The 15,341-nt window shown below is 42.3% G+C and overlaps 1 protein-coding gene and 1 long non-coding RNA gene across 2 annotated transcripts in view; one reads left to right on the top strand and one right to left on the bottom strand.

Annotated features, from left to right (window-relative positions):
* The window catches only part of SCML2 (Scm polycomb group protein like 2), a 70,180-nt gene extending 62,677 nt beyond the window's left edge, over positions 1-7,503 (bottom strand). Inside the window, exon 1 of the mRNA XM_051794848.1 lies at positions 7,439-7,503. The gene's annotated coding sequence lies outside the window, so the exon portion shown is untranslated. The remainder of the gene's footprint in view (positions 1-7,438) is intronic.
* A 21-nt stretch (positions 7,504-7,524) lies between these two features.
* LOC127474292 (uncharacterized) lies at positions 7,525-14,060 on the top strand. The gene is made up of 3 exons (XR_007905793.1): positions 7,525-7,643; positions 13,040-13,136; positions 13,922-14,060. It is a non-coding gene; the product is annotated as an uncharacterized LOC127474292 (long non-coding RNA).
* Positions 14,061-15,341: the final 1,281 nt, after the last annotated feature.

The following is a 15,341-nucleotide window of genomic DNA, read 5'->3' as shown; positions in this document are numbered from 1 at the left end:
CTCTGAAAGTCACCAGCAGTGTACTGCTCACTATTTATGAAGTGATTAGCATAAACAAACTTTTAAGCTGTCAGCAGTAAAATATTGCCTGTAAATGTTCTGCTCTCTCACCAGGTAAGTTTACGATCTGCTTAAGAATATGAGCAACTGTAATTACAGTAAGTCATACATTTCAAGACTACAAAAATCTCTCTAAACTCTCAAACCCTATTAAGTGTGTTATTCAGTACAGAGTAAAGCATTGTATATTTTGAAAAGCAACATTAACAAGGTTTAGACCAAAGACTTGTCCCAAAAATCCCTAAAATAAGAAATAATACTTATAAATGAGAACATCAGAGAACTAAGGTGTCCAAATTAAACAGCAGAGCTTGTATCAACACACAACAGAAACAATTTTTGTCACGTAGATTTAACATTTACTAAACTGAGAGTAATTTTAAAAACTGTAGTTTAGAGCTGCTCTATGGCTACCAGCAAAAAATGAAAATAGCTTTTCTCCTCCTTCCCTCCCTCCCCATCCTGCTTTAAAAGTCAGAAGATGTGGGGTTGTAAAAACCTGAAAAAGGAAATGGTATGTGTGAAGTCAGCAGTTCAGAAAAGCGGTTGACTGACCATTAACAGCTTTAAATATTCCTAAAATGCCAGTCTTACCACATGAAAGGTATTTCAATGTTATATTCAAATAAATAAAAAAATACAGCTTACATTTCTATCTTAAGTTAAGCTGCCAGTTTCAGGAGTTTACTAGTACATATTTACAGTAGCACAAGACTTTGACAATTTGTTTAAACATTTTGGCGAATTCACACTGAAACCTCTGTGCTGTTTTCCACTTCCTCCCTCAAGCCTCCCTCTTCCTGAAAACATTCATCATCATTATTCAACCTGGCTTTGTCCAAATGTCTAACTCAAATTTCTTTCATAAAGCAAACTAATTAAACTATGCACAAAACCCCCCCCCGATATAATTTTGTATGATTAGCACTGAGTAAGAGCTACATACCTGCATGATATTCTCTCTATACCCAGACACATCTCCTCTGCCTTCTGCTCAGCCTCCCTTGACACAGAAGTGAGGTCTCAAACTATTTGTTCTGCGAGGCATTGAGCATAATTTTAGCACAGTGTAAATACAGCAGGTAGGAGAGAAAAGAAATTGCTGTTGCAAACACAGTAAGAGATGCCCAGATGCTAGAGATCCCTATACAGCTTTTCTGCACTTGTCTTTAGCAGACAAGCAACACCACCAGCAGCAGTCACATAACGTGTGTATACATAAGGGGAAAAGGGGGAGAAAGACAAGCAGGGGTGGGATGGCAGAAAAGGGATTTTTCACCGGTTTAGGTAACTTTGGCTTCCTCACTTCTACACGGCCTCCAAACTGGAAAAGGAACTGTGGAAGCTTGGTTTCAGATATGATCACATGGAGCTCTATCCACATAGTCAGCAAACCCATTCCTGCAGTCCAGATTTTTTACTCACAACAGTGTATCCAGAGAAACACAAACACTTCTAGTCTGATGCAGAAATATGTAGAAGTCAAACAGCATACACAATTTATTTTTTTCATTAAAGGCATGAAGAACAGCCTTGGGGCATTTCTGCATAAGAGCCAACTGCAGCCAGCACCCCAGGTGAAGTTGGCTTGTTTCAGAACAACATTTTTGTCTCCCCTTGCTTGTACTCAATGCCAGCAGCAACATACTTCTGCTGCCATCCTCTTCTGGTGCATAAAGTATCTGTCTCTCTCTCCCCACGTGAGAATCATAATAATGCTTGCTGAGGCTCCATGCCACTGTACATTAACAAAGACACAACTTGCCTCACCACATTTTTCCACTGCTGCAACACTCCACGGTGTACCCTGGCTTATATAATGAAATAACTACCCTGATCCCATGTACTGGTGTCCAGTCAGGGAACAAAAACAAACCAACCAAAACTAAATAAGCCCTTTAGCAATTTCCTGATGGCTTCCCTTTCCAGAGAATTTTTCTGAAGAAAGACAAGCCCAGAGAGTTGCTTGCAGTTTCCAGGCACACGCACATCCCCGCACTGGGCTCACCTGCTGCTGGTGCCGAAAGCCTTCTTCAGTCCCCTTACACAAGGTACCTTTATGCAGCTGCCAACAAAAATATTTGTCCATCTATTTGGACAAACTTTATCGTAGAATCATAGAATATCGTGAGTTGGAAGGGACTCACAAGGATCATCAAAGTTCAGCTCCTGGCCTTGCACAGGACAACCCTGAGAATCACACCATGTGCCATTCCAAAGCACCATTCAGTGCTGCTGGACATTTCTGCAGCTAACAAAGCACTAACAGGTCATAAAAGATACAACAATTCCTAAATGCTCAAAGAACTAGACAGCTGCAAATACTCAGCTGCACTATTTGCTTCACTCTTCAAAAATGAAAGAAGACGAAAGACTCAAAGCATCAGGCACATTCACAGCAAATCTGTCTCTCTCCCATTTCCCATGACAACAATTACATATAATAAAACCCCACCCACAAGTGAAGCAAGCAGCTACAGGGCAACCTCCTCCACCTCTTCCTCAGCATGACTACACAGCTGCCACTGCCCAGTCCAGGACAGAGGCAGAGCATCCCCCTTTCTGCTACTTCAGGAATCACCCTTCTGGAGGCAAACCCCCTCTCCCTCCTCCACCCAGTGCTTATGCCATTGAGCACTAGGGAATATTCAAACCAGGTAGTATTTACCTACAACAAGCTGAAAAAAACCTATATGCCACATTCAAAGTTCTCCATCTAACTACAACTCTGCTCATTTTGGGATTAAAACCAATTCATATCCTCTGACCTTCCCAGAAAACCACTGTCTGCCTCTTTATAGCCCTCCAGTGCAGGGTACACATACAAGAGGTTTGGAATGGGAGGTGCCATCAAACATGTGGCAGCCCTTTTAATCTCTGAGCCCCTGACAAACGACAGTGACTATAAGAGTTCCACCAAATTTAGCAGCTCACATTCCTCCATGCACAAGACTCACTTTTACAAACTATTCTTTTTAAGTGGGCTTTTAAAAGTGCCCCAAGAATTGCACTCCTTCCACTGAACCTTCCTGCATTAATCTCTGATAGATTCCACACAGTACATAAATAATGGTACATGCTTCATTTTAGGTATGCACCTCATTAAAATGGTGCTACTCTCTTATAGGTTTTATAAACTTCAGCTGCTCCCTGAACTAATGTATGCTACAGAGGATGAAAGGCTCAACCCCATCTTTGCCCTACACTAAAAGGAATATCGTATTACCTTGAGAAGACAACTGACTCAGATAGATTTCCGTCAAAGAAGTTCATCACTTTTATGAAAAGACTGAATTCCCTTGGTATCTTAAATAGAATTGGACCTGATTTGTGAAGCTGAAGGCCTAGAATCAAATGATTTAAACAACCCATCTACCTTTAATGCAATGTCTTACTTGGTTTTCAATGATAACATACAAATGGAGAGAATACATACCATTTATTGGTTAAAAATAAAAATCAGCCCAAAATACTGCTCATGTTTAAGCTGCATACAGCAATACTTTTACAAAGCCAAAAAAGAAAATGTACTTTAGTATTAGTTTGGACATAAGGTATCTAGATGGTATATTCCCTGTGGAGCAGAAAGGCTATCACCCTGCTAAAACAAATGAAAGCACACTAAAATTCTGTTAAAGGTTTAGTATTTCAGAGAGACTTTGATATTAGTCTCTGTAAGTAATTCAGAAAAGCAGGAAGAGAGCACATGAAAGAACCACAGTAAGTGCACACTAGGTATTGCACCAATTTGGATCCAAAGCGATCAACCACTACCCATAAAGCAGGTGTCTCAGCTAAAGTGCAGAACTATGAACTGGTCTTGAATCTACACTGCTGAAATAAAAGAGACATGTAATGTATCACCATAAAGAACTGTGTACTTCATTTAGATCCAAGATAAGAAAATAATAAATTTTTGGTCATATCCCAAGAACATAGAAACTAAAGCTATTACTTTTTGTGACAGGGAATTTGAGAGGAGAGTTGCTAAGGGTAAACACACAGTACATCCCTGCATACATGCACTGCTAATGGTATAGCACATTATATCCCTCAGCTACAAATGGTTTAGTTGTGTACACCTGTGCCCAACGTCCATTGTATACAAAAGAAATTATCAGAGCAAGCCCAAATAAAAGAGATAAGGTGGCTGATAAAGACAGCTGCTGCTTTCTGAATGGTTGTGAAGCAGCTCCTGACTTTCCTCCAGATCTTTGTCCATGTTGAGGAAGCAGAAAGACTAACAAGGAAGAGACAAAAGTACCTCTGAGGGTCATCATCACCACTTATGCACCAGTTACTCTTTGTGTATATACCTGCTGCAGATAAAAGGGGAGCCTTCTCAGTGTTGGCTCAGGTACCTAAAGACACTCTTCCCATCCCAAAAGACAATAATCTACTTGAAGAGATCACAGATACAGAATACAAGTTTTAGGCAATGTGGGGAGTTTACACAAACACACTTGGACTGAGCTGGTCACTCACCAAATCATCTGTTGCTGCTCCATGCCCAGCACTGCAGCAGGAGCTGGAAACACACCCTCAGCCTCACTGCCCACACAGGTCAAGTCAGCTGGCAGGTGCACGAAGGTACAAAAATAGTACTTACACAGAAACATACTCTTAAAAAAAAAAAAAAGCTACAGCTCACTTAGGGACTTAACTGTCTCACTTTTTAGAGGCTTTACCTCAAACAAATTAATTGCCTCTCCGCTTAGACATCATAAGTAAAGCTGTTCACATACACCATTATCAGTCACTGTTACAATGCAAAAATAAACTTAACTGCATATAACTAATACTAAAGCTTCTACCACTGAATTATACATTATACTTGGACCTTAAAAGAAGTCTCCAAAGAAACAGTACAAATTGTATTAGGAACAGCACCCTCATATACAAAAATCACAAATTACAGTAATAAAAAATTATTCACCAAATTGTATTACAATGTTAACAAATATTCTGGGACTTCAAGTTACATTGAACCAAAATGTAAATCAGAAGGATTTGCAAAAATACCAGGACTACTACATATAATGAAAACACCTGTAACATTCAAGCAAAAATAATTTTCCATTTAACATTTCCATCACTTTATATTTACACACTGCACTATTAAGCCGTGACAACTTTATACAGGCTTTTCTGCTCTTCCCACACGCTAGAAAAATCTCAGAGTTCTGGGCAATTTATGTTGCGTGTCTTACACTTTAAAGAATACAAATTGTATAGTCCTTCACATTTAAGATTTTAATCTCTGGAAGAAGGGCACTAAGGCTGAGTGCCTGAGGCTATTTCTTTCAAATGGGAATGAACAGAACTTTAAATGCCCTGCAGATGTGGAGGTCACAAAGTTGGTTAACAACCTCCCTTGTGTAGACTCCTTGAAGCAGTTTCCTGGTCCCTACCTGTTCTGTATCTACAATTAGACAATATCACAGTAGATTGTCAAATGGTATTTCTAAAGATTACCTTAAAACATGCAAGAACAACTATGTATTTCACCCAACCTTGTTTGAGGTAGGTGCATCCAGACAAATAAGAAAACCAGTATCACTGTCCTGGACAGTTAATGGCAAGGGGCGTTTCCTGTTAGTGACACTATTTCATACCAGGGGATAATTGCTGAGAACACCTCCTTTCTCCTCATACATTAACTCAGTAAAGGGAGTAAAGAGGACTTGATCACAGCTCATGATCCCATTGGAATACTAAGAGAACAATGAAAGACACCCATTCTCTCTTAAGTAAAGCCACATCATTGTTTTATACACACTCATTTTAGACACGTAATGGAATTAATACTTTCTCAGTACTACAAATTTCACACTAGCAAAATGCCTCTTTTGAACTCAAGCAGCTACTCCAGAAAACAATGCCTCTGCATTATGAGAGCATACTATCTGGGCACAGCAAGGGCAGTCACAGTGAAGGGAAAAATAAAAAGCATCTGCACATTTAAAGTAGGAATATACGAAATCTAAGGAAAAATATTTAAAAGGACTATCATTGTTTGTTCCCCAAAATTCCCACATCAAGATCAATACTTACACATGTCCAAATGTTAAGAACAATCTAATTATGTTCTGTTTATGCATCTACACAGCTTCTAATTGGTGTGAAAGTAGTTTATACTTGCAGCTATAACACATCATGAAAAGCCAGCATTTGTTTTTGCTGAATCCGAACATTACTATAAAAATATAAAATACCAAGCAACCTGAAAGATATTACACAAATATTGCTGCCTATTTACACCAAATAGAAAACTAGAACACCAACTCCATTAGCTAAGTTTCAAACAAAATCAGTAAATGCTACATTCATATTCAAGACCAGATCATGTTAAAGTTAAAAGCCACACAAGCACTTCCCAGTCTCAACCTCAGTTTCACCATACGCTGTTTCCTGCTGCCTCCCGCTTGCATTACTGTGAAACTTCCCATAAATAAAGTACCAACAGAAGCGTCTCCAATGTGTTTTTCTTTATATCAATTCAAGTAATATCATCCTTAAATAGTACTTACATTTTATGATACCCTAAGTGAGAAAACCAGCTCCCCCTGCCCCCAAGCGCACAGCCTGGCTGTACAAGTAATTGCCCTGGACGCACCATCAGCGAGATCACTCACATGGGCTGCTGGTTGCTGCAGACTGAGCAGCACTTGCTGGTGGCCTGTGAAAAACCGGTACACCTCAACACGGTCACTCCCCTATTTATTCCATAACTTTACATGACAGCTTAAAACCCAACTGTGACACAGTGAATGCCCTCGTGTCACTCCTGTTCCACCTGCACCAGTTCTGCAGCTGTTACTGACCCGAGCCTCACCAACTGCTTTTCTCTGCCACTTCCCAAGAGTAAAGAGCAGCATGAACGCTTTAAAAATCCAGAAGTTTAAGACTGCTACTCTGAATACGAAAAGATTCACAACCAGTCAGACTTGACGAGCTGTTTACAAGTCAGATGCGGCATGCTCTGAAAACCTACTGTCGTATCTACAGAGTCTATGCTTTTTAAGTCTTAATCACCACAGCTACAATAGTTAGAATACGCATGAGTCACAAGTGAAGTTTACATTAGTAGAACTCACTAAGATATCAGTATTTCACCTCTTCTAAACCTTTTAGGTTTTAGAATTATTTTTTGCTATCTCCTATAGCCCAAATAATCAGTGAGAAACAGAAAATAACTGTAGGGAAAGACTTCAACTTGAAATTGCAGTAACACTTAAAGTGCATTAAGAATAATTAAGCATAAAATTTAACTTGAATATTGATTTAATTACTACAGCACTGCAATATGTTCTGTAGTTTGTCACAACAGCTAAGACAGCGATGATGCACGACACTGTAAGAACAGAATTTTCTATACTTAAACCACTTTCTTCAGAACATCCAAAATATGACTCCCCGTGCAACACACCCTCTCGAAGTCGTTAACCAATATTTGCCACATACGCAGTTTAACCCTCAAGAAAACGGGAAGATCGCCGCAGCGCATCGCAACGCGCAAGTGCCCCCCATCCGACCACCGCGCTGTCTCCAAGCGGCACCCCCGGCCTCCTCACCGAACACAGGTGCGCGCCCCGAACTGTATTATTTTTAACGCGCATCCAGTTTTTCTGGAGGACGCCCCTTTCCCAGCACGAGGGGCCACGGCGGGAGCGGGACAGGGGCAGCCCCGCCGCCCGGGCCCGGAGCCGCCGCCGCGGGGGAGACAGCGGGGCCGCCCCGGCCGGGGGAGGCGTGTCCTGCCCACGCTGCTGTCAAACGCCGCCGGCCCCGCTGCAGCCCCGCCAAGGCGGCACCGCCGGCTCGGGGACCTCCCGCACTGCCCTTGCTCACCGGGACTCCCGCTGTCCGGGACTCGCGGCCACCTCGATAGAGAGGGAGGCGCTTTGTTGGTGCCGGGAGGCAGAGCCGCCCCGCTCCTCTCGCCCGGGAAGCCGCTCCTGCCGCGGCCACCGGCGGGTCCCCGCGGGCGGGGGGCGGCGGGGCCCTCCGAGGAGGGGAGCGGGCAGCGCAGAAAGGCCTGAACGCGGTGCCAGAGCGCGGTGCAGCCGCGGTCGGACCCGGTGCCGCCTCCAGCGCAGCGGGGCTGGCGGGGAGGGGCACCCGGGGGCTCCCGCGACCGCGGCGCCCGGCGCGGCCACGGCGGGCGGAGGTCGCGGTGCGAGTCCCGGGAAGGGGCGCGACCGCCGCCTCGCCTCCCTTTCTCTCCCCGCTCCTCCCTCCCCCTGCCTGCCGCGGGGAGCGGGCAGCGCCGCCGCCACTCACTGGGCGGGCGGGCGGGACGCGGGTCCTGTCAAGCCGCTGCTGCCGTCGGCCGCCTCACGCCGCCGCCATGTTCCGGGGGCACGGCGCATGCCCGGCAGCGGCACCGGGGGCGCGGGGCCTCCCCCCCGCCGCCCCCCTTCCGCCCGCCCGGCGGGGCAGCGGCGGCGGCAGCGGCAGGGGTGGCGCCGCAGGGGGAGCGGGGAGCGGGGTCGGGGTTTCGCGGCAGCCGCCGCGTCCCGCCCCGCGCCCGCACCTGCGGCGGCAGAAGCGAACGAGCGGGACCTGCGGGGGTCCGCTCGATAGGAGGGTCGAGGTCGGCGCGGGCTCCTGCGCCCGAGGAGCAGGACCGCCTTGTGAGGGGAGAAAATCACCCCCTGGCAGGTGTTTGTGTGCGGGACTTCGGTGTGCGAGGAATCGACGGGAGGGGTTTCTGCGGGGAAACCCGAGGCAGCCGGTGTCAGGCGCTGCAGTGCCGCCGGCACCGTCCGTGTGCACGGACCGGGACAGTGCCCCGCGCTATAGTGCACAAGGATCGCAATGTACATGTACAATTGTATATAATCAGCGTGTATAATGCGCGTTAAAATTGGTGCATATTCACCTGGGAAATTTTACACAACTATTTTGCAGAGATCCACGCTTATAAAAACTGTATAATAGCCAAGAAGTGCCTCCTTAGATTTTTAGGAGGGGGTATTCCCATGGTGTAAGCTTCGGGTATTATAATTCAGACCCCAAGTGGTATGTAGGCATAACTGGTAAAAAAATCATAACTTAAATACTACCAACCTTAAGGGGATTTTGTGCCCAAGTTTCAACTTCACTATTTAACATGACTTGAAAAGTGAAATTTTAAGTTCTAAATTAATCTAAGGTCATGAGAATGCGATTCTAAGAGTTCTTTTAATGAACAAAAAACCTAACCAAACCCACGAAAAAGAAAGCTCAAATATATAACCAAACCCCCTCTAACTCTTCTACATGAAAGTGGAATTCATACAGCCCATTTTAGTATCCTGCATATACTGCAAGTCACTACTAACAATTTATGTTAAGCACTCCCATAAGCAGTAAATGGTTCTTTAGAAACAAGGAAAATGAGCCCTTGCTGTAATTATAAATATTTAATATTTTGACAACATGAGAGAAACAAGCAAAACTATGCTAATTGAAGTGAATTAAAATACACAAGAGAAATAGTGAAATATGCTTACAGAAAATCTTTATAGTGAAGTGTGTTATGCTCATCACCAATGCAGATGAATGCTGCTTAATTTGAAATATTTTCCCCTTTCTGTCATATGGAACTTCTGCAGAAAAAGGAGAGATTATGTTCATCATAGAGATGGATACAGAAATGTTCCAAGTGTCACAGAATAAGTCCCTGTGAAACACAGAGGAAACGAAAACATATTTTAAAGTTATTCTTTAAGCCCACGCCAGTGCTAGGTATAGTGTCTGAGGAATCTGTTCCCTGTGAGCCAGTGGGACACCACTCTGTTGCTGCAGAGCCTGTCAGATGAACTGGTGCAGTCCTGTACCGGAGTCCACCTGCTGCCTGAGGGCCACTCTGCCTGTGCCAACTCTGACCAGTGGTGCCCAACTCTTCTTGAAGAGTCTGAGCTGGAAGGCTGCACAAAAACACAGCCAATCTTCTTCCCTATCCTTACCATTTTTATTTTCTACTATTCTTGCTTGCCCCAGGAGGCTGAAATCAGGAAGCCCAGCTAACAATAATCCTGCATCTTAGACCCCCGATGCCATGAAATAGAATAAACAATTGATGTAAGAATAAATGTCTGCAAGATCACAGATACATCACCAGCAAAAAGAGCAGAAGAGAACTTTTAACAATCTCTTGTAATCTGGGAGTCGAACGGATCTATGATGCCTTCACGTTTGTCCTTACCTTACAAGCTACAGCTGAAATAAAGCAAAAAATTTCTTGGCAGGATTATTAGAAAAGGAATAAGAAATCCTGAGTGCTTCCATTTTCCAGCAGAATTATGAGCTTGTTTTCTGATGGCTCACTCATCATTTTTTATTTTTCTTTTGTAGATATTAAACTGAAATATTTGGGTCAGAAAAACTAGGCATTTTGTAAGTTCTCAATGTTCTTCACAAAGATAGACACGTGTGAATGCATGTATATATAAGTATGTATGTATAAATATATGTGTATATGTATACATATATGTATGGCTTCACAGGTTTTTGGAGGGAGATTCTGTGATTTTAGAAAGAAGTAACAACATCAAAACAAAAGCAAGACATTTCATGGAAGTAGGCTTCAATGAACTCATACAATGTGTCAATATGATGTTCTGGGAGGTTGATGCAGGCAAAAAAAATGTTTGAGAGAACTGGCACTTCCTCAAAGAAATAACATTAGGACTATAAGTAAGTGAACTCTCTGTGCAGAAGAGGTAAGGGCAGAGTAAAAGATCATTCTGGTTGTCACAAGCTCTTTCTGAGCCTCAAATAGGAATGAAGCATCCAGGAAAGAAGCTGGGTTGGGTTACTTGGGAGAGTTACAAAAGTGTAGCCTAATCATACAGGAATAAAGTCAGAAAAGGCAGCAGGAAATGAAACACAACTGGTAATTTTGGGATATTTGGGCTGACATGAAATAATTTCAGGTACATTGCCAGAAAAAAATGAGGCAAGTGATTATGCCAGTATCAAGCAGAACTGAAAAGTTTTTAGCAGACAACACTGAGAAAGCCAAATTTCTCGATATTTTTGCATCTAATTTTTATTTTTATATATGTATATATTAGGCATCATTGATAATGGGGAAAACAAGCAGATTTCATATTATACTATAAAAAGACCAAGTGAGAAATTATTCAAACAAAATTTGCTGCTTTCCTGTCAGCTGGATTTAAAGGACTGGATAATAAAATCTCACTTACTAGTGGTTATTGTAGATTACACACAGTGAGGGAATATTACAGGACAGAAAGGAACAAACAGTATTGTTGAAAGGAAAGAAGGAAATAGAAAATTATATATACCAATCTATTTAAAGATACTGGAGCAACTAAGCAAGCTATGCTTAAGCAGTTGTAACACAACAAGTAACAGCCAACACAGCTTTGTCAAGAACAAAAATGTCAAATCTAATCTCTCCTGCAACAAAGTAAGAGGAATCATCAGTGGAGGAGAAACACTGAAGGTCATGTTGGATGTCCCTTTAGTAAGATTTTTTGACATGGTTTCATATGATACTCTTTCAGTAAACAGTGAAAATAATGTAGATGAAGTTATTTAGGAAGGTGGTACAAGTGCCTCGTTGTCAGAAGGATGATAATGAACTCAGCGATGGTTCAGAAAACATGTTTACATAACTGGAGATTATACCAAACTGGGAGGCTTCAGCATGCTGGAGGACAGATGTAGGATTTAGAATGATTTTCGCACACTAGTGATTTGGTCTGGAAAAAGGAGGGTTCTATTCAACAGGGATAAGTGCATGCTACTGGGCGGAGGCAGATATGATCAGCTACACAAACAGGAAAGGAGGAACTACTGGGTGTTCTGCAGTGAAAAAAGCTTCAAATATGTGACCAAAAAAAAAAAAAAAGAAGAAAAAGTTCTGTTGTTATGTGAATCACAATCTGTACAAAGGGGACAATGTCAGAGAGCAAAAGCGAGAAAGTCAAACCACATGAAACAATACAAAAAAAGAAGCACAGACTCTTTGTGAAACATCCTGATTTACATGGCCCTAGGAAAACTCAGTAGCCATGGTCTATCTGACTTCAGTAAATTTGTAGCCCATGAAGAGAGCAGAAGAGAACAATCTGAATGATCATATGTCTATAAAACATGACTTAAGAAGGAACTTAAAAAAAATCAACAGGGATTTAGTTTGAAGGGGGGAAGTGGAAGAAGTGGAAATAACATACATATCTATGTATTACTGATATGAATGTGTATCAGATATATGGAGGACTGTTGTGAAGAGAAAAGGATTAATTTGCTCTACAGTTCCATATTGGATGGATCAAGGATGGGTCAGGTTTAAAACAAAGCAAGAATAGTAGAAAATAAAAATGGTAAGGATAGGGAAGAAGATTGGCTGTGTTTTTGTGCAGCCTTCCAGCTCAGACTCTTCAAGAAGAGCTGGGCATCATTGGTCAGAGCTGGCACAGGTAGAGTGGCCCTCAGGCAGCAGGTGGACTCAGCCACCTCCCATGGCCCCTGCCAACAACACAACTCAATGAATGTAAGCTTTCTTTAAGGCCATTGGAAAGTATCAGCTTCCTTAGGGAAAGCATTTTGTTGTTTCTGCAATGTGCATACCACTATCTTCCAAAAATAAATTGTTTCAATAAGAATTTTAAACTGCTTTTCTATTTTCTGAATCCTCCTTCTTTCAAGCTGTCCCAATATGATTGTCCTATGAGACCAAGTATATTGCAGATACATGAGAGGATGTGCAGCTTCACTACCTGCAGAGAGCCATAATTTAGACATAAATAGGTCTGCCTTCACATTCAGTTTATGTGAATTCAACCAATACTGTAAATTTTTATCTGACAGCAAGTTAACATTGTGTTCTTTCCCAAGAATGAAGTTTACCTTTTCCAGAACAGCCTCAGAAGTCCTTCAAGGCCTGAAGTGTGACAATGACATATTCTTTTAATAACATCTTCTGTAAATTTTTTCTTTCTTTTATGCTGGCTTGTAGAAAATGCCATCACCTCCTTCACAGTTTTTAAACCGTGTAGATTAAGAGCAGGAATAATTTCAGATGACAAGTGTAAAGAACATTCACTGTGACTAGAGTAAGTAAAAACATTCAGGCATTCTAAAGCAGTTTCATTTAATGCTATAATATTACAGTATATACATAAGATGTTTAGACGTTCATGTAGGAACTGGTAACACTGAAAGAAAAAAAGTTATGTTACTTTTATTTGCATAGCTGCAAACCTGAAAATAGCTTCTCTGAGGTACAGGAACACAGAAACAAGTGGGAACAGAATATTTGCCACACAACCTGTTAAAATATTTGGCTGTATTAGTTAAAAATTTATTTGTAGGGGAAAAGCAGGGAGAAACCAATTTCAGGTAAGACAGATTTAAGCTATGGGTAAGCTTTTGCCATTGGGTGAATAGTAATTAAAATTGCCTCAGCAAGGGGAAACAGATTTGTTGTATTTGTATTATTTAAAGTGAGCACTCTCTGCACAGTGACAAACAAAAAGGAGAAAAAAATGTTTACTCCTAAAATCTTGGGGACAAAAGCCTGCAATAGATTTGCAATACCAAAAAAAGATTAAATTTGATGTGGTATTTTTTCTATAGCTGAAATATCAAAATCCTCAACATGTTCGTAAACTGACCAAGTAAAACCATTTCAGTAAATAGAAATGGTTTGTTTCAGTATTTCTAAATACCTGATTTTGACCCTTTCTTTCTTCGCTTTCACATAAATTGCATTGTGTTTGAACTGAAATTATATGAATCAAGTGTTTTCAGAACTCTTAGCTCTAAATATCCCATTTTGACAGTTAAAATATCAACCTTGTTTGGCTTTTTGTTTGTTTGTTTGTTTGTTTGCATCTAGGAATGGAAGAAAAATCATCCCTTTACCAGAGACAATTTTAGTGAATCAGAACTACTGAGAGGGAGTCATAGGGAGCTTTCCAGCTAGGCTAAAACTCATTAATAAAATGGCACAAAACATTTTATGAAATGGATTTACACATGGGATTTGAAATAAAGCATGGAATCAGGAAGCAAAACTGCTACTTCTGGGTTATAATTATAGAATCATCAAGGTGGGAAGAGATCTTCAAGTAACTCCTAAACCACTAAACCATATCACTCAGCGCCAGATTCAGATGCCTTGAACACCTCCAGGGATAGTGGCTCCACCACCTTGCTGGGCAACCTATTTCAGTGCCTAACCACCCTAACAGTGAAATTTTTTTTTCTAATATCTAATCTGAATCTTCCCTGTCTCAGCTTAAGGCCATTTCCTCTGGTCCTCTCACTGTAGGCACAGTAGAAAAGATCAGCTCCCACTTCACTACAATCTCCTTTCAGGTGGTTGTAGAAAGCAATGAGGTCCCCTCTGAGGCTCCTCTTCTCTAGACTAAACAAACCCAGCTCCCGCAGCTGTTCCTCATAAGACATGTTTTCTAGACCCTTCAGAAGCCTTCTTGCTCTTCTCTGGACACACTCCAGCACCTCAATGTCCTTTTTAAAGTGAGGGGCCCAGAACTGAACACAGTATTCAAGGTGCAGCCTCACCAGTGCCCAGTACAGTGGGACAATCACTTCCCTAGTCATGCTACACTATTCTTGATACAGGACTGGCCTTCTTGGACACCCAGGCACATTGTTGGCTCATGCTTAGCTGCCTGTCAACCAGCACCCCTAAGTCCCTTTCTGCTGGGCAGTTCTCAAGCCACTCCTCCCCCAGGCTGTAGTGCTGCCTGGGGTTGCTGTGACCCAAGTGTAGGACCCAGCACTTCGCCTTGTTGAACCTCCCGCAACTGTCCCTAGCCCATTGATTGAGTTTGTCCAGGTCTCTCTGGAGAGCTTTCCTACCCTCAAGCGGACCAACACTCTCGTCCAACTCCCATCTGCAAATTCACCAAGAGTGGCCTCAATCCCCACATCCAGATCTTTGATAAAGATGTTTATTAGGACCAGCCCCAATACTATTCCCTGGGGAAAACGCTGGTGACCGGCTGCCAACTGGATTTAGCTCCATTCACCACAACTCTCTGGGCTCGGCCATCCAACCAGGTTTTTTACCCATTGAAGCATCCACCCATCTAAGCCAGTTTTTTTAGGAGGATGCTGTGGTGTCAAATGCTTTACTGAAGTCTAGATAGGGTAATGAATGGTTGAGCTCTTCAGTTGCCACAGAGGAACTATTCTGACTCCAGCTTCATATTTTGGCAAGCAAAATCAAATTCTCCTTTAATGTGCTAACATTTCTCCTTTGGATGCTCTTTAAAAGTGAAAAAGAAGTT

Source organism: Manacus candei, unplaced genomic scaffold, assembly GCF_025592945.1.
Source record: "Manacus candei isolate 608988 ecotype Guabito, Panama unplaced genomic scaffold, ASM2559294v1 h1tg000041l, whole genome shotgun sequence".
NCBI lineage: Eukaryota > Metazoa > Chordata > Aves > Passeriformes > Pipridae > Manacus > Manacus candei.
The sequence above is the reverse complement of the archived record's forward strand: the minus strand, read 5'-3'. Positions and strand labels throughout refer to the sequence as shown.